This window comes from Takifugu rubripes, chromosome 19 (assembly GCF_901000725.2).
Source record: "Takifugu rubripes chromosome 19, fTakRub1.2, whole genome shotgun sequence".
Classification (NCBI taxonomy): domain Eukaryota; kingdom Metazoa; phylum Chordata; class Actinopteri; order Tetraodontiformes; family Tetraodontidae; genus Takifugu; species Takifugu rubripes.
In genome coordinates, this window is record NC_042303.1 from 2,167,987 (window position 1) to 2,187,053 (window position 19,067).

Genomic DNA, 19,067 nt, shown 5'->3' on the forward strand with positions numbered 1-19,067 from the left:
TTTGAAGTGCATCACCATCTGTCCATTGGAGAACACGCTAATTCACTGAGAGCGTTAGCGAGAGGACACCGAGCCGTTACCGATGGAAACGGACCTAGAGCGCTCTATCAAACACAGCTGCCATCCCACGATCAGACAAAAAGATTGAGATTCAATTGATGGGATGCCTTCTAATCTCCACAAAGCCAGTTAGTTAAGAGATGAATGAATGACTACATACATCACATGTCATCTCCTGTTTTAGATCATCATGGTTGGGATTTAATAAAGCCATTTTGGAACTAATTAGCTTGGGCTAAAGACACTGGAACGTGCGTTGAGCTATTAGATAGCCATCAAGCACAGTGAACGTCCACAAATGGCCACATCAAGGTGGTAATTGAGCGTAATTAGGTCACTAATCGAACCGATATTAGTTTTGTTCGGCACACCAGAGGTTAAAACAGATCACTGACAGAGTCGTGACTGGCAGCTAGTTGGAGAATCAGTCAGAGGCAAACACACGCTCGGGATAAACCAACACGGTAAGAGGATAATTCAGCAGGTTCAATATTTACAGTGAGGTGGGAGCAGCCCGACTGTCTTCAAACCTTACGCTAACGCCGGGTCAAGAGAGCCATAACGTGGTTTTCACTTTCAGAGAAGCTACAACAATCGATGCGTTGGCCACAAATAGGCGTCATTAATTACAGAGATGTTTCATTTTCACTTCTCAGTCCTCCACGTGATTATTTTTGGACCCCCACGCAGTGACGCTTCGCTGCACCGAGGGTAACGAACCCGTAAGTGAAACGGGAAACAGTTCATGGCACCTGTATGTTAATCAAACTGGTCGTTAGCGCTCGCTAATGAATCGCATTTGGGATTGCCTATAGAATCTATAGAGCATTCCAGGTCTTTAAGAATGAGGGACTGAGGATTAAAGTAAAACCATATCATGGAAAAAGTGGCTTGTTTGATGTCTTTTGGAAGATTTGAAGATTTTTTTGTGAAAAACTATAGCATAGACATCGTCACATGGTGTCCACCTAAAGAGTGATTGATCTCATTATGGATCCTCTTTTCCTAATGTGAAACATCTCTAAAATATGACCAGTTTATCAACGATGTGGCGTGTTTTCTCCCTTCTGGAAATCAATTCTCTGAACACGAGAAGGAAAGGAAGAGTTTGTGAAGCTACTACAGGCTTTATCAAATGCGGGGGTCGATATTATGACATCAGCCGGGCCAACAAGGCTGCCGGGAAACCGAGTCGCTGGCGTTAGCCATACGATACGGAAGCAGCAGAATTAATCATGAGGAGTGGTTATAAATAAAAACCCACACAACTCGGCAGACCCACATACGCAAAGGTGTCCCTGGAGCTATTGGATGTTCTTATGAAACATAAGATTTGGGGTATTGTGCTTTGGAGCAGAGACCAAATCACAAAAATGACATTAAAAATACAAATAACTCTGTATTGTTGTCTTAGATTTACTCGTGCAAATCCTGGTTTTACAGCTCTTAATGGGGTGTAACAGAAATGCTTACCCTATTTAAAGAAATATAAACCAAAACCCTGTGCTGTATCAATATTAAAGCGCTACCAGGGCCTCTAAACTGAGAGCACTGGCCCAGACATCTGCTTCCTGTTCCGCAAACTGTTGAAATCCAGGCACAGTCACTCCAATATCATCAGTCATTTTTCAAAACAGAGCCTAATTTATGTCCATGCAGAAGCAGCCTGCACACCCACAGTAATCAGAGCTAGCTAGCCCCCGTACGGGCCGCTAACACGCCACGTGACGCCGCTGCCTTCGGAACGCCGTCCATTTGTGTTGATGGGTCGAAAGTCTGCTTCCTTGCAACAAGACAAACAATAGTAAAAGAGCACTATTCAGTTTGTTCATCATCACCACAGGGATGATGAAGCTAGCATAGGCAGAAAGAGCAGATCTTTCATGATCCGCCCCTTCTGACTGCGTGTCGGTGGGACAACATCACACGCCGAAGGCTCATGTTTGAAATCGACGGAGACGAGACCGCGTGAGAGACGGCGCTGTTGCTAAGTGATGCTGATTCACTGTTGACCAACCGTGGGTTGCAGTGTGCCTCGCAGAGAAATCCATACCAAACATAAGGGAACAGCGCAGGTCAGCGGAAACATCTCAAGTGACTCATGCAAATATGTCCGTAACGAGCGGCGTTAGAGACGGCGTGCGCTAGGACATGTTGTCCATGTTCCAGGATTCAGCAGTGAAATAAAGCATTGTCCAAACTCAGATGACTGTTGCCTCAGCATCTTGTGACTGGAGAGCTGTTGGGGCAAAAGTTACAGCCTGCTGTCTGTTGTGCACGTGGACAATGTGACACCAAAAATTCCAGGGCTAATCCTAAAAAAGCAACAGAGACGCAGTGTGAAGAACAGGGTGCCATTCATGCACGAGATAGCTGTGTCTATGCCTCTCATCAGTAGACGCCTTTCTCTTTAGGTTGAATTTGATGTGGCTAGGGAATAAATGGCTTACCAGCTAAACGATTCCTTTTTTACTTGCAGAATTACATCTAACTGACATTAGCTTGAACGTAAAAGAGAATAATGCCTGCTAACCCACAAAAGATAAACCAATACATCAGAAAATATGTCATTTTGCTAGTAGGAGGAGCTACTAGATCGCTATATCCTGCCACTTGCTATCCGACCGCTTGTTCCGTCCACATGTACATGTTCTCTACATGTCTGTCTCATGATGAGACCAGGCTAAATGGCCAACAGTCCTCTCCTTAATGCGCCATTTGGGACCTATTTCTAGCAAACACTTTTGTGAAAAGCCGTGTGACTGTGCCGCTCGCACAAGGTCAAAAACAGACGCTACGACCTTGCGTCCTCCCGACGGTGGAAATACAGTATTACATCAATATCATACGAGCAGAGGTCGGATGAGGAAAGTTCTGATTCTAGAGACGAGTCAAACGTCACTGAGATGTAAGTTCAATTAGAAAATGGAAAATAAATGAGTTAAATGAGACTTTTATATTTACTTAATAAATATTAATATAACAGGTGCCATCAGAAAGGAGATCAATCCTCATCCTTTTTAAGGTTCCCCGTGCGTGAATCCATCTCGTCCTGGATCCGAGCGTCAGCTTTGCCAGCCGACCCGGTGCTCGGATCCAGGGGCGGATCCCAGATCCCTCCTGCCGAGGTGGATGGAAGCTTGCTGCTCGGGATCAGTCGCCTTGGCCGAGCTGCGAGTCTTTAGCGCTCCGAAACAAACACCGCGGCGCCCTTTACATTCCCGAACATCGCTACATATAAAAGGAAGTTGGGGATATAGACACACTAATGCGTGTAAACACAGGAGGAAGTTTAAACGGTTGCCAACGCGACATAAGGAAACCATCAAGCCCTCACTTCCTGTTGGGCTTTGTAGCTATCCTCCATCTGGTCACTAACTCCCTCAACCCATGCCTTTCCCAGTATCTCAGATGAGAGATATGGGGTGTGTGCATGCAGCACACACACACGTGCACGGACACACACACACACACAGACATTCCTGGATTCCAGTAATTAATAATGAAGGCAAATGACGGCATTTTATTTAACAAAAGCAACTGTTCTCTGCATTTCGTTACCAAGTTAAGCCCACCGATGACGTCATTTCCAGCTGGGCCGGGACGTGTTTAGTCCCACTAAAATCAGGGTTTGCATCTTTCCTATCAGTCCTTTTTCACAGCAACCAAAATCTGTTGTTGGGAACATGTGTTCCCCGTTAAAGTTTCCCAAACTCCCATCTCAAGAAGAGCCGCGGTGAGCAGAAGAAACGTCACAGAGTTTTAGACACATCAGCCCTTTTTCCCCCTCAGTTTCTGACAATAAATAAGACTGAACTGATCCAGTTTTAGGTCACTCGGCATTACCAAAATAGCTTCTCTTTGCTAAATTCCGGAATAATGAGGCAGAGATTATTTATGTTACTTTCTTTACAGTCAGTGGTGCACATACTTTCACTATTTGGTGCGTTTTGGGCGTCCTTCCACAAGCTTCTGACAACAGCTTCCTGGAATTTTGGCCCGTTCCTTCAGCGAGTACCAGTGTAACCGAGTCATGTTTGCAGGCCACCCTGCTCACACACACACACACACACAGACAGAGCTCTTCAGCTCCGCCCACAAACCCTCTCCGGGATTGAGAGCAGACCCTAAAACGTTACCCTGGTTGTCCTTCCTCACTTTGTACTTACCGAAGGGTCATTTATTCATTTGGGAAACCCAAACTTGAACTTCCTGATAGGATTTTCCTTTAATATTTCCAGAGTCCTCCTGACGCTACCGACCACCTCGCAGTTGCGCTGGCGTTTCCAGGCTTTCCCTTTTCCCTCCAATTGTGCGTTATGGCCAAACAGTTCAGGTTTAGCTCCTTTGGGATGCGTCCAAAACTCGCATTTGGAGAAATGCCTCCTTCCCGAGTGGCCTTTGGGCCAAAGCCCATCCAGGACCGGGTTCACTTTGGACTTTGACATCTTAGCAGATTCCCTGAGCATCTTCACAGGGGATACGACACAAATTTCGGAGCCAAGCAATTCATGTGTGGGACACAGAACCGTTCTCCTTCCTCGGCGTTTGCCCAGATGAACGCGGCACCTTCAGGCAACTGGAGTCTGGATCCATGTGGGAACCAGACTTGAAGTTGAAAACTCTGGACTGATTCTATTGCTTTTCCCATAAGGAATCTATGTTTTTGAGTTATCTCAAATGTTCTCAATTAAACCATCTGGAGTCATCTGGACTTTCCTAAACTGATGAGGGCGTAATAACCTTCTGAATTTGAAGAAAGTAAAAGAACGTCTCCTAAAAAAACTCCCTCACTGTCACCATGTTCAACAAGACACAAGGATCCACCACCAAAATCCAAGATGAGAGGACACCCGTGGGAGGGAGGAGGTGAAGAACGACCCTCTGTGTTGAGTCAAAGCTGCCAGCAGACAGGATGAAAGCTAATAACCTGAAGAGGCCACTCCAGCTTTTTAAGAGGACGTTGCGGGAAAACGGGATCCAAAATTTAATAATGGTGCCTGAAAATAGCGGCGCTACGCTGAAAATGTCCCCGTCTAATGACACTGCTGCGAGGTTTCCCCGTCAGTGGTGTGAAGGTTGCACTTTGTTGCTCTGAGATGTGCAAGACAACATTAATGCTGCCGAAATATTTAACGCAAAGCATTATTATAAAAATCGCTTTCAATTTCTTACAATTCTCTTGAGCGAGGAGGGTGGAGAACCACTGCTTTAACTTAAACGTGTGTTATGTCATCACGTCACACACACCGGAGGGAAATCAGATGAATATCAAGGACCATTTTTTGAGATACAATGTGAATTTTATCATTTTAAATAATGGCCTTCAAAGTGACCTTGGAAATGTCTGTTTCTGGAAGTGGAGAGTCTTATGTCGGAGATACTCACCGAAATAAAAAAAAAGCGTTTTTTGGCTTTTGTAAATCATCTCAGAGGAACTAAATGTGTCGTGGAAGCACCAGTGAGACGCTGATCGGAATTATTCATTGGAATGTCCAATTTTGATGATTTGATCCTAAAGTAGTGAATGTTTTGTCAGATTCGTTCTAAGAACCTCAATAAGAGAAACGTGCTGAAACATCTTGCTAGACATTGCAACTGGATTAATGCTAAATATGGGATGTGGGGTTTATCCCATGTATGTTTAAGCTTTTAGACGATTCAGCTTCAAAGAAAGACTATTTCAATTTGGCGCACCGTAAAAAGAAGCTACTCTCCTTCTGCTTTAGCGATTCTGATGATGATTGTGGCATTTTAATTCTCGTGTATAATCATGCAAAAGGTAGCACCTCTGTCCCATGAAGCCTGGCTGATCTCATGCACAGCCCCATTATACATCAGCAACCATCCAGCATGTCACGCCCTTCGCTCACACCGACCTCGTCCCTGAGATAAACCGATCTCACCGCTCAAGCTAACGCCGCGATTGCGCCCTTTCAGATTGCTCATCTGCCTAGCTGGGCAGCATCTGCGTCCGTCTTCTCCATCCACAGCGCTGCTGCAGCATTCTAATTTGTCTTTCTTGCCCACACAGAGTTCCAGGAGCGCTCTGTGTGTATGCGTGTGTGTGTGTGTCCATCATCCTCCACAATGTAGACCTCTGGGCCTTGTGCTGCCTGCTCATGCAGCATTCTAGAGGTGTTCGGCTTCCTATCTTACAGTAACAAACAGACTTTGTTTATCTGCTGTCTTTAATAAGCTAAATGAGTCTGTTTCTTTTAACTGTTGCGTTATGCACATTGAAATAAGGGCGTAGAGGTGGCGCAGAGGGTTGACAAGTCAGCCCACACGGGCAATAACCAGACTGTTTCCATCAGGAAACAAAAGGAACCATAATCAACCTTAGGAATAAGCATTTGCCTCTGTAGGTGAATGGGGAGAGGGCGCACGCATCACAGAGGACCGCACATGGACAGTTAGCATCAGAGCACTGGTCGAAATGGCGAGACTTCATCTCCCTGAGAACATTCAGGGAGATGAAGCCGTCGCAACAGCTCCTGCGGTCCTTCTGCGGCCGCTCCTTTAGCCGTCCTCACTCACCGGAGGGCAGCAGCTCTGCAGCAGACAAAAACATCCCCGCCACAGCCCGCCTCGGGACGTCCTCCCCCCCCCCCGTCGCCTGAGGAAGACTCCAGGAAACGCATCAGGTCCGGTCAGAACGTGCACCACCATAACGAAGAGTAAAACACACAATAAAGGTGCAATAATATCTTTTTTCCCCCTCATCACTGCATGAGTGCAGTCTGTTGTGTTTGATCCTACTTTTGCACAAAAATCCCATCACTGGGGGACAAAGTCCTGTCCACTGCATGAATTCTTGAGTTTCACAGCCAGCTGAGATCAATCGTTGTTATTCCACGGCGGAGATAGGCTCACGAACAAAGAAGTAGTACGCATCCTTTCTGACAAAAGCCAAAAATCTGTTGTGGAGAAGTATATTTGGACTTTTTCCTAATAGGACACTATTGCAAAAGAACAAAGGGATGATGATGACGCACCCCTGCCACCACTATATTTGACAAAGGGGCCAAAAATAAAACATCAAGTGGCCCCAATGGCCAAACCTAAATTTAGAGCCACCGCAGAGGTGATCAAACAGCTGTGTAATTGACACGAGCAACATGCTACTGCTTAAAAGACTCCCTCTCTCATCTTTGAGGCTATATTTATTTATAGGCGCTTGTGCTGTCAGAAAGCCTCTGTGCCTTTAATGTAAGTGGCTCACGGGACGGAACAAAAAAAACTAAAAATCGAGTGTATGAAATAATGATCCCACTAAGAGAGTTCACTTACAACTCGGTGCACTCTCCTTTTTTACAAATCTCAAATCCCAAAACACCAGAACTCTCCATCGTTATGGGTCGCTGAGATCCTGCGGAAGAGAAAGAGCCGGGTCCACGGAGGAGAAACACTCTGCAGTTCGACTGTGGAGCTCAGTTTATTGAAGGACGATTAAAAATGGGTTTCACTAATGTTAAACTCATGATGCTGCCAATTTTACACGATTAATACTCACCGCAACAAACAAGTGCCAGAAGCTGTGGCTCAAGTTGGTTATTTGTTAGGTCAAAAGAGGTAATGTGATCTTTAAACCCTTTACTTTAACAACACACCTAAGAGTGTTTTTTATTTTTTTCCCATGGAGGATTACAGATCCTCATAGCAACTGTTGCCGCAACGCCATAGTAACCCGCTGAGAATTAAAGAGTGAAGCGTAGCTACATTTGTTTCTCTTTAAACTCCTCCATGCAAATGCCTGCGAGCCCGTGTGCCGCAGTCTGAAGGCAGCTGCCCCATCTGTGCAGAGCTCCAGGAGCACCGGCGCCCGCTGCTGCGCCTCTGCCCCGCGCCGCCACGCAGCCCCAGAAACGCAGCAGCAGGCGCCGCCAACTGGGACGGAGCTGCAGAAGCAGCTTTGCCTCGCGCGTAGCAATGCGGAGGCTGCTGTCATCTTATAATGTGCATCAAGTCCTTCCTACACTCGTCCCCCACCCATCTTACCATCGACTAAACCACCACCAGTCACCCAACGTGCCCCATTTAGAAGCACACCTCATACTTTTGTGTGGGTGTTGACTTGAAAACATTACGACCTAGCATGTTGTTGAGCGAATTATGGCTATTTTGGTCAAATGGGTCGATTCCAAATCATTGTATGGTGGAAACGGTAATGCCCACATAGTGGCAAAGCACCGACACTAAAGGGCAGAAAAAGAAAATCCACAATGCATCGATTCATCAATTATTACCCAGCGCTTTCAACAGGGTGTGTATGTGTACCAAAGTTCACAGAATGTGCCAGGTAAGGTCAGATGTCACTCAGAAAACATGTACAACACCTAATGAAACATTAATCAGTGCCACGCTAAGGGAGGGTCCAAATAATAGGTAACACTCGTGTTGCTTCTGTTCCTATGGTTACCCTCTAATCCTGTAATATTCACCTTAAGGTAGTCTTATGGCTGCACACAAACTCATAAACACTGCTGTACTGGCCCTCTGGGAATTTGCCTTGAGGGGGATGTTTGCCCAGATTTCTTTAAACAAACTTGCAGCCAACCGGCGTCCCTGAAATTCCGGAGCGTCTTCGTTTTCGGACTCGATCAAGCCAGGCTTTATTTCTGCCCAGGGTTCGTCTTAGTCGAGCCTGCAGATAGCGCGAGGTATTGATAAAGACCAAGAATGGAGAAAGAGCTTCATGCCTGTCCAGATGTTGACCTATAAAGCGCCCGTTTGTTTGCTTTTCGGTGGAAATGACCCGAAACTGCCAGCGGGAAAAGAAGGATCGCTGCCCGTATCGTTTGTGTCAGGACAGAACGCACCCCCGTAGGGCAGAAGGCTTCTATAGCTCATATATAACACCGAGCCATTATTAATTGATGCAGATTTACATAAGACGAGAGTGCGCTGCTGCATCGAGCTCTCGTGCGCGGGCTGCGTCTGCAGTGGGGCGTCTGCATTCGATGCAGTTTCTGAGCATTTAAACGGCCATTTGCTTCGCTCTCGTTCCTGAACGACGCCGCTCGGCAGCGGCGCGAATGCAGCAACGGCGGCCGTTCATGTCACGCTCGTTATCTCCGTCCTGATCAGTGGACGGACGCTGGAATATTGGACATACCGACATCAAATACAGCAGAAAAGGAATCACAAAAGAAAGCACGTATGAGGGGAAAAAAAGTGCCAATAAATGCACGACAGATTGTGGTATAAAGATTATTATTCTAGCCTTGGCTGTGATTAAAATAGAAACATTTTGTGTCTACCATCATTAATGGTTAATGGTTTTTTTGTTTCCTCGCTCTGCCATTAGTAATCCAATAAAACAGCATCCTTTTAAAACAGATTGAACCGGAGCTATTGTTGTTCTAACATAGAACAGACACGCGGTGTTTTGGAAAATGCCTATTGATTTTGCCATTTGTGTGGGAACGTGCCGTCTCTGTGCCGATCAACGTCCCGCAAAACAAAGACGACCCGCTAAGTATTGCGCGGGGCAGAGCTCCTAAGTGCTCGCCGGGATTCCCGCGTGATAGCATCTAGTCAGGAACGGCTCTTTCCAGACGTAAACACGGCCAAAGGAAACAGACAGCAGCACCGAAAATCACTCAGTTTAATTTCGTTTACGTTCGATTGGGTGGACAACTTCCTGCTGCTGGGCGGGCGGGCGGGCGGGCGACCAGTTCAGGGTGCGTTCCTGCTTCCAGAACAGCGCCCACATGATCGCCATCAGCAATGAGCAGCAGAAAATGGCCGGAGCGGTAAAAACCCCACTGACAGCTACCAACTAAAAGAATTAAAGGTATAAATATGTCCTACATGTGACTTGGGGAAAAGAATAGAAAGATTTGCTGAGCCTGGCTCATCATAGAATCTAATTGAATTGACATTAACTTAGTCTAAATTGAAATAACAGTATGAATGTAAACAAACTGAGCTGGTGTCATAGCCCGGGGAAACTCTAGTTCGTACTCAGAGTTCAGTTGCTGTAAATGAAAATGTGGATTAAAATATAAACTGCATAAGCGACACAGGATGTCAGTCGGCATTTTGTCAAGAATTGATTATCCACAGACGCGCGGCGTCAGGCATTTTCGCTCCTGGAGGTTCTTTATCAGCTCGTGTTCCAAAAGCTGGTTATGAAACTGCAACATTTTCTCCCCGCAAATGAGGACGGCGGCTGAAACGAAGCCCCAATTATTGGCATACGTTATTGGCAATATAATCATTTTCAAAATAGGTTTCTCGTGAGAATGTAAGTCTTTCCATTTGAAGATTTATTTTTTTTAGAAACACTCTTCAGGCAGCAATGCCCTCCTGCGGAGGTCACAGGAGCCACAGAGCCGGGATCCCCCTCCTCTCTAACGCATTAAGGCAGGACACACCCAGACAGAGTCTGGGGAGAGGGTGGATGGAATGGGAGGAGAGGAGGAGAGGAGAGGAGGAGAGGAGGAATCTGCCTTCCTCCTGGAGCTCATCGGCCCCGATGACGCAAGGGCGGTTCATGGCGAGAAAAGAACCAGGCGATCTGCTGTTGTCATGGTTCACCGACGCCCAGCGCGATGAAAGCAATGAGCAATATCTGCGACCGGTTTGTCCTTAATGTGGACCAACCGGCCCGACCGGAGGAGCGAGCCGGTCCTGAAAGCACCGCAGTGACACACGGCCCCAGTCAGAAAAAGCCCGCCCCGGTTGAGGGGCCCAGCGGCCGGGGCGCGCTGGAAAACATCGGTCCCGACACCAGCCACAGACACAGCCTCTGCGCAAACAGCCGGAGACCACGGACGCGTCCGTAGGCGGTCTTATTGCGGCCCCGGTAGAAGGGGACGGCCGCTGGCCCGGGGATACCCCGGACAGTAAGATCCCCCCCCCTCCCACCCCCTCCCAATAAACTGTTGCCTTTTCGGCAGCATCGAAGTTAAACGGTGTCGGCGTTTGACCCCCGCGTCCATCTCGGTTCGTACGGATCCATAATTCGATGTGGGACGATTCGGATAATTCGGTTGGACACGTTGCGGCGCCAACTTTGGGAAGTGAAACGCGACGCGGGGCGGCGAGTCACGCACCGCAAAACCAGGTCTCAAAGTTGGTGTCGCGGTTCAGAAATGCGTGTAATTCGGCGGAAGTGTGCGTGGGTTAGGGGGGGAAAAAAGACGCAGAAATCCGCGGAGCCGGAAAATGTTTGGACCGAGAATACAGCTGTGACCTAGCTAACAGCCGGGACCACAGGCGGGGGGAGGAAGCCAGTCTCGGGAGTTTGTACCGCACCGAGCCGCTTCAGTTTAATCAGAAACCACGGGAAAATGTGTCCGAAGACAGCGACGTGCGTGGACAGGACCGCCGCGCGTCCACACCTGTAGAAAAAGCCCAAATCCGTGCGTGTTTCCTCACAAGTGGCTGTCAAGGTAAAGAATCGGCAGTTGCGAAGGATACCCGGATGCTCGGCAGTGCGGACGACAACGGACACGATTGACTCATTAATGTGTGTTTTCAACCACTTTGACGGGGTGGAGAGGAAAAACCCATTTCCTCCTTTTTGAGCCGACCGTCCGTCCGAAAAAACACCTCCTCGCCTTGAATAAAGTTTGCGAAAGAGAGAAAAATCGACGTTACCTCCGCTCTTGGTTCAAATCACGTCCCGGTTGCGTCGTGGAGGCAGGGCAGCGTCTTCAAATTAGGCAGGCTCTCTCCATTCCCCAACTTGATATTCGCAGAGGTGAAAAAGCCACTGACATAGTCGGTGGCGGTCCGCGGCAAACGCAATGTGTTAAGACCTGTTTGCGGGCTGCCCGCACACTGGCATCGATGTCAATTCTTGTGGCGCATCGGCAGCCTGGCGGAAGGAGAACCGACCTGGAACCGAAGCGGAAAAAACCAAAAAAAAAGAACAGTCCTTCGAAAGGAAATAAACTCTTCTCTCTCCCGAGATAGAAGCGGGGAGAGGGGGTGGCTCCGACAACAGTTGATCCGATAAACACGGCTGCTGTGCCTGTGCGCGCTGGAAGGCGGGTGGGCGGAATAGCAGGCAGTGATGGGGAGGTCCAACACATTCAAATAGGACCAGAGAAAAGACCTGACGTCCCGAACGGTCTCCCTCCAGCGCAGACAGCGAGCGGGGGGGAGGGAGGGGAGCTGCCGCGGCGAGAGGAGGGGCCAGGCCGGGATTACCCTGCGTTTAAGGTGGCTCCGGGTCTTTTGTGAAAGAATCTCCACACCTGGAGCTGCTCAGCGGCGACGCATGGAGGCCTTTTCCAGCCAACACAGACTCAAGTGTGTGTGTGTGTGTGTGTGTGTGTGTGTGTGTGTGTGTGTGTGTGTGTGTGTGTGTGTGTGTGTGTGTGTGTGTTGGGAGGGCGGGGGGGTTGGAACTTAGAATCACCACGGAAGGCTAAAAAGAAATAAATCAAAATCATAGGATACAATGAGAAACAATCTCCACCTAGATACAGGAAAGACTCATGCTAAGATTACATTTGTTATCTATCTATCTATCTATCTCTCTCTCTCTCTCTCTCTCTCTCTCCCTCTCTCTCTTCCGTTTACAGGGCAGGGATTTGAACCAGCACACTTGGGGTATTTATTATTCTTGAAGACCACACGGCCCATTTGACCAGTCCAGAGGTCATTGGTAACTCCAGGGTTCCGGGTGCCCCTCCGCTCATCTGAGACCACTTGAGGCACCACGTGACATTGCGCTCGCCGTACACGGTTGGGAGGGGCCGCCTCGCAGGGGGCCGCAAGGTCATTTGAAGAAGTAACCAATCGCACACATTTGTGGTCCCGTCACGCAGGTGCGCGGGGTTAAGCACCTTGCTCAAGGACGCCTGACATGGTAGCAGAATGACCCCTTTTACGCCTGAGCTACTGCTGCCGCCAACCCCAGCACCACTCTGATCAACAGCCATTCTTATGTTCTGTTAAAGAAAGGTGGCAGCTAAAATTAAGATCCATCGTTTGGATAAGGCAGTGCTCCAAACAACGGTCGGAAAGACCCCGGGAGAGCACGCAAGACACGCAGGGGGTGAACTTAACCTTCTCTCATTCTTCCTTCTTCTTCAAGACGAATTTGGGGGATAATAATGCAGTCCACCTAGCCTGTGTGAATGTTTCTGGCTCACACACAGAACATTAACAACAAATCTGAAATGATTTTTTCCTCCCTCTGACAGCCATCTGACCACTCAGCTCTGCCTCCTACGCTATGCTAATGACAGCGAGGAGGAGAGGTGCCATTTAACAGCACTTCAGAATAAAAGAAAGCAGGTGCTGGAAAAGCGAAGGTTTCTTATTACCTTTTCGACAGTCGGCATCCATCATGAAACGCCGCGACTTTTATGCCTGTGTGGCTTAAATATGGCCTTTGCTGTTGAGGAATGGCCGCCATTTGACGTGACGGCATCCATTTTCTGGTTATTAAACATAATTTGACAGTTGACTGAATTGGCTTCTGATGTGGTTGCCTGTTTCTTCAAGACGTAAACATCGTAAATGACATAAACATGACATAAACATGCAGGATCCGACTCTCTGTGCAGATGAAGTCACGCTAAACTCAGTCCAGAAGGACAGGGGGACTATATGGAAGAGGACTGGTGGCATTGATCCATACCTATCTGCATGAAGCACTCTTGGTGTGTCACCTGTGGAAAGCTGCTGCATTGCTCCACCCACTGAACGTGGTGTTGGCACAACACGTCCAGGGAGCTGTTGTCAAAACACTGTGAAAAAGGCCATGAAGAACCCACACTGACTGTAAGACAGCACAAGATTCAACATGGTATTTCAACCATGACCCCGCATGTGTAGATGTTACCGGGTGTATTACACAGATTTCATTTTGACTGTTTTATTGTCCCCTTCTTGAGCAGAAATAGCTCAACTCTCCATCTTGGGTGACATCACATTAGAGTCCATTGAACCCCTTTATTAGTTTTTCTGTGCAGACAGAATCCAGGCAGAGGTTGAAGGATATGCTGTTGAATGACTGCGGTGAAGTGCTGAAACCCTTCAGGAGGCCGAGTTTTCTTCTATTCTACTGTCGATTTTAATGTCTCTTACAAGGCAAGACAAATGCAGACCCAATGTCCAGCCCAGCACATACGGAGCACACATCGTGAACGTTAAAGGTCATAAAGGCAAGCTGAAGAGTCGAGCGTAGGATCTTTCCACCAAGCCCTGTTTCTGAAAGGTGATGATTGTGGCTCTTCAGAGGACAGCTGCAACCATGAGACAGCAACCATGAGACAGCTCTGGGTCTCAGATGAGGTATGGACATCAATATACTGCTCTACTCTACTACTCTAATCTACTCTACTACTCTTCTACTCTACTCTATTACACTACTCTACTACTCTACTCTATTACACTACACCACTACTCTACTCTACTACTCCTCTACTCTACTCTATTACACTACTCTACTATTCTACTCTATTACACTATTCTACTACTCTACTCTATTACACTACACCACTACTCTACTCTATTACACTATTCTACTACTCTACTCTATTACACTACACCACTACTCTACTCTACTACTCCACTACTCTACGCTATTACACGACTCTACTACTCTACTCTATTACACTACACCACTACTCTACTCTACTACTCCACTACTCTACTCTATTACACTACTCTACTATTCTACTCTATTACACTACACCACTACTCTACTACTCCACTACTCTACTCTATTACACTACACCACTACTCCACTACTCTACTCTACTACTCCACTATTCTACTCTATTACACTACACCACTACTCTACTACTCCACTACTCTACTCTATTACACTACACCACTACTCTACTACTCCACTACTCTACTCTATTACACTACACCACTACTCCACTACTCTACTCTATTACACTACACCACTACTCTACTCTATTACACTACACCACTACTCTACTACTCTACTCTACTACTCCACTACTCTACTCTATTACACTACACCACTACTCTACTACTCTACTCTACTACTCCACTACTCTACTCTATTACACTACACCACTACTCTACTGCTCTACTCTACTACTCCACTACTCTACTCTATTACACTACACCACTACTCTACTACTCTACTTTACTACTCCACTACTCTACTCTATTACACTACACCACTACTCTACTGCTCTACTCTACTACTCCACTACTCTACTCTATTACACTACACCACTACTCTACTCTATTACACTATTCTACTACTCTACTCTATTACACTACACCACTACTCTACTCTACTACTCCACTACTCTACTCTATTACACTACTCTACTATTCTACGCTATTACACGACTCTACTACTCTACTCTATTACACTACACCACTACTCTACTCTACTACTCCACTACTCTACTCTATTACACTACTCTACTATTCTACGCTATTACACGACTCTACTACTCTACTCTATTACACTACACCACTACTCTACTCTACTACTCCACTACTCTACTCTATTACACTACACCACTACTCTACTCTACTACTCCACTACTCTACTCTATTACACTACACCACTACTCTACTACTCTACTCTACTACTCTACTACTCTACTCTACTACTCTACTCTATTACACTACACCACTACTCTACTACTCTACTCTACTACTCCACTACTCTACTCTATTACACTACACCACTACTCTACTCTACTACTCCACTACTCTACTCTATTACACTACACCACTACTCTACTACTCTACTCTACTACTCCACTACTCTACTCTATTACACTACACCACTACTCTACTACTCTACTCTACTACTCCACTACTCTACTCTATTACACTACACCACTACTCTACTACTCTACTCTACTACTCCACTACTCTACTCTATTACACTACACCACTACTCTACTACTCTACTCTACTACTCCACTACTCTACTCTGTTACACTACACCACTACTCTACTACTCTACTCTACTACTCCACTATTCTACTCCACTACTCTACTCTATTACACTACTCTACTACTCTACTCTACTACTCCACTACTCTACTCTATTACACTACACCACTACTCTACTACTCTACTCTACTACTCCACTACTCTACTCTATTACACTACACCACTACTCTACTACTCTACTCTACTACTCCACTACTCTACTCTGTTACACTACACCACTACTCTACTACTCTACTCTACTACTCCACTATTCTACTCCACTACTCTACTCTATTCCACTACTCTACTACTCTACTCTACTACTCCACTACTCTACTCTATTACACTACACCACTACTCTACTACTCTACTCTACTACTCCACTATTCTACTCTACTACTCCACTACTCTACTCTATTACACTACACCACTACTCTACTACTCTACTCTACTACTCTACTACTCTACTCTACTACTCCACTACTCTACTCTATTACACTACACCACTACTCTACTACTCTACTCTACTACTCCACTACTCTACTCTATTACACTACACCACTACTCTACTACTCTACTCTACTACTCCACTACTCTACTCTATTACACTACACCACTACTCTACTACTCTACTCTACTACTCTACTACTCTACTCTACTACTCCACTACTCTACTCTATTACACTACACCACTACTCTACTACTCTACTCTACTACTCCACTATTCTACTCTACTACTCCACTACTCTACTCTATTACACTACACCCCTACTCTACTCTACTACTCTACTACTCTACTCTACTACTCCACTACTCTACTCTATTACACTACACCACTACTCTACTACTCTACTCTACTACTCCACTATTCTACTCTACTACTCCACTACTCTACTCTATTACACTACACCCCTACTCTACTCTACTACTCTACTCTACTACTCCACTACTCTACTCTATTATTCTTCCAACAGAGATGAACGAGGCTCCTTTGTGCCAAAGGAATTCCCTAGCCTGGGCTGGGAATGTTCTGAGATACTCAGGCCAGGCCAGAAGAGTTATCATATCTGTTCTTAGCTTCAGAGACAGCAAGAGCGCTCTCTCTCTCTCCCTCCTCTCTTTCTCCTCATTCTCTCTCTCTCTCTCCCCCTCACTGTCTGCTTCCTTCCCTCACTCTACCCCCCCCCACCCCCCACCCCCCCCACCCTCTCTTACACACACATACACGTGTGTAACTATATACAAGTAATAGCTAAGGTGTATACGTCCTATTATTACAGAATTTTGGATGTTCGTCTAAAGGATTTAATGGTGGGAATAATTGGAAGCTGCATTTTAGAAACCCCAGTGTTGCAGGAAGCCAAGAGAGGCAGCTGACTGATCTTGTTGTCTGCAGCGTAATAGGGTCGTACATCACTGTGTGAGGTATTACTGCTGCTTCTGCACTGCAGGTTCCCAGATTCGAAAGACTGATTCCACCTGCAGCCCAGAGTTACTGCACTACGGAGCACCTGGCAGAATCTCAAAATGGAGGACATCGCATCTCGTGATCTGATGTTAGTTTGATCATTTACCAACTTACCACAGTGGTTAGAAAACACAACAACCTCACGCTCGATGCTGATACCGTTTCAGCGTTAGCTGTACAGCATATGCCGAACTTACATGTGCGTATTTGAATGAATGAATGAATGAGGAGAGACCGTTGAGGTAGATCCTGGCACCGAAGCCGCTGAGACCCAGGAGCACAGTCGGGGACGTCCAGATACAGACAGACAAAGAGGTGATGGACAACACGCCTGACATTATGATGGTGGACAGAGAAATCCCCTCCAAACGGTTCCCAGCAGATCCCAGTAACAACATCCAAAGCCTCTGTGTAGAAGAGTCCAGTGCTAATGCTAACAGTCCATGCAGGACCCTCAAGCTCCTGTGTATATGTTAAAGCAGTGTAATGCTATAGCTTTAAACTAAAATATCTTAAAATAAAACTCTGCATCAAAAATCTGACCAACACATTCCTACTTCCTGTGCAGATCCGCCGGGCTGCACTGTATGATTTGTAGCTCCCTGGAATCACACTCCATATGACAACAGACAAGTACTTGAGATGGAAGAAAACAACTCTTTCCATACGTGCACTAACCAGGGTGACTGGAGGTTGTATCCATGGCTACCTTCTTAAGCAATCTGCATTACTTTTATCACAGTTTGCAGTGGTCTCTAAAGTACCCTGTTAACATTGTCTACTGGGACTGATTCTATATGTAAAGGAGTGAAACTGGGTCAGGATGACACCGTGAGCCTTTCTGTTAACAGCGGGGTGAAGTCGGTAAAACTACTGACACAACTGATGTATTCGGACTGCCATCAGCAGGTGTTGATACACCGGAGATACACTGACTTGGGATCCTTTTCCAAGCAAGAAAACGACTTGCAAATGAAGTGAAGGGGTTTTTTTCAGCAGATGTCGACATCACCAAGACTCTGGGTATCAATAAACTCACTCAGGACCATCTCCTAGGACGTCTGTGATGGTCACACGTCGCATTCCCCTCCCAAAGTCTGCATGTTATATCCTGGAATATCCTGGAATTCTGTCCAATAGAACATTAAAATCATGCATTTTTGGTGAATTCCTATTGCACTGAATTCATTTGAGATTTCCTTTTCCCAAAAGGTCTTTGGGATTAGCAGATTATTTTAGCAGATCGGCGTGCTTCAGGTATTGTTTGCTTGTCGTTTGACTTTTTCCGCTGCTCATTACAGCCGTCCATCAGCTGTTCCCAAGCACATCTTTTAAAGGGTAAATACATTCGTTCACCCGTTGAGGAAAGTCTTCCTGTAGGCATAGCAACATGTCTATGGGTACCTGTGCATATAGATTACAGCACCCAGCTGTAAATTCTGATGAGGTACGACGTGAAATCCTCCAGTGTGCCGATAATGAAGTCTCTCTATTGTTTTGTCTTATGAGATTCTTTCAGAGGGGTTGACAGCAGAAGTTCAGCTGCAAAACTTACAAATCAGATTTGTGAATCCAAACATCTAATTTCTGAACACTTGTGCATTCATTTTCACACGCTCAGTTGTCCTTCCAGTTG

At 46.4% G+C, this 19,067-nt stretch overlaps 1 protein-coding gene and 1 long non-coding RNA gene across 5 annotated transcripts in view; one reads left to right on the top strand and one right to left on the bottom strand.

Moving 5' to 3' along the window:
* The window catches only part of LOC101079469 (plasma membrane calcium-transporting ATPase 2-like), a 54,933-nt gene extending 42,843 nt beyond the window's left edge, over positions 1 to 12,090 (bottom strand). The window contains exon 1 of one of the 4 annotated variants that reach the window (XM_029826247.1): positions 11,671 to 12,085. The gene's annotated coding sequence lies outside the window, so the exon portion shown is untranslated. Of the gene's footprint in view, positions 1 to 11,670 lie in introns of all 4 variants that reach the window. The other 3 variants (XM_029826245.1, XM_029826248.1, XM_029826246.1) reach the window with 3 other exon arrangements.
* Positions 12,091 to 12,193: 103 nt separating this feature from the next.
* On the top strand, positions 12,194 to 18,581 carry LOC115246807 (uncharacterized). Its single transcript, XR_003885875.1, has 4 exons — positions 12,194 to 12,327; positions 12,603 to 13,809; positions 14,119 to 14,322; positions 17,415 to 18,581. It is a non-coding gene; the product is annotated as an uncharacterized lncRNA (long non-coding RNA).
* Positions 18,582 to 19,067: the final 486 nt, after the last annotated feature.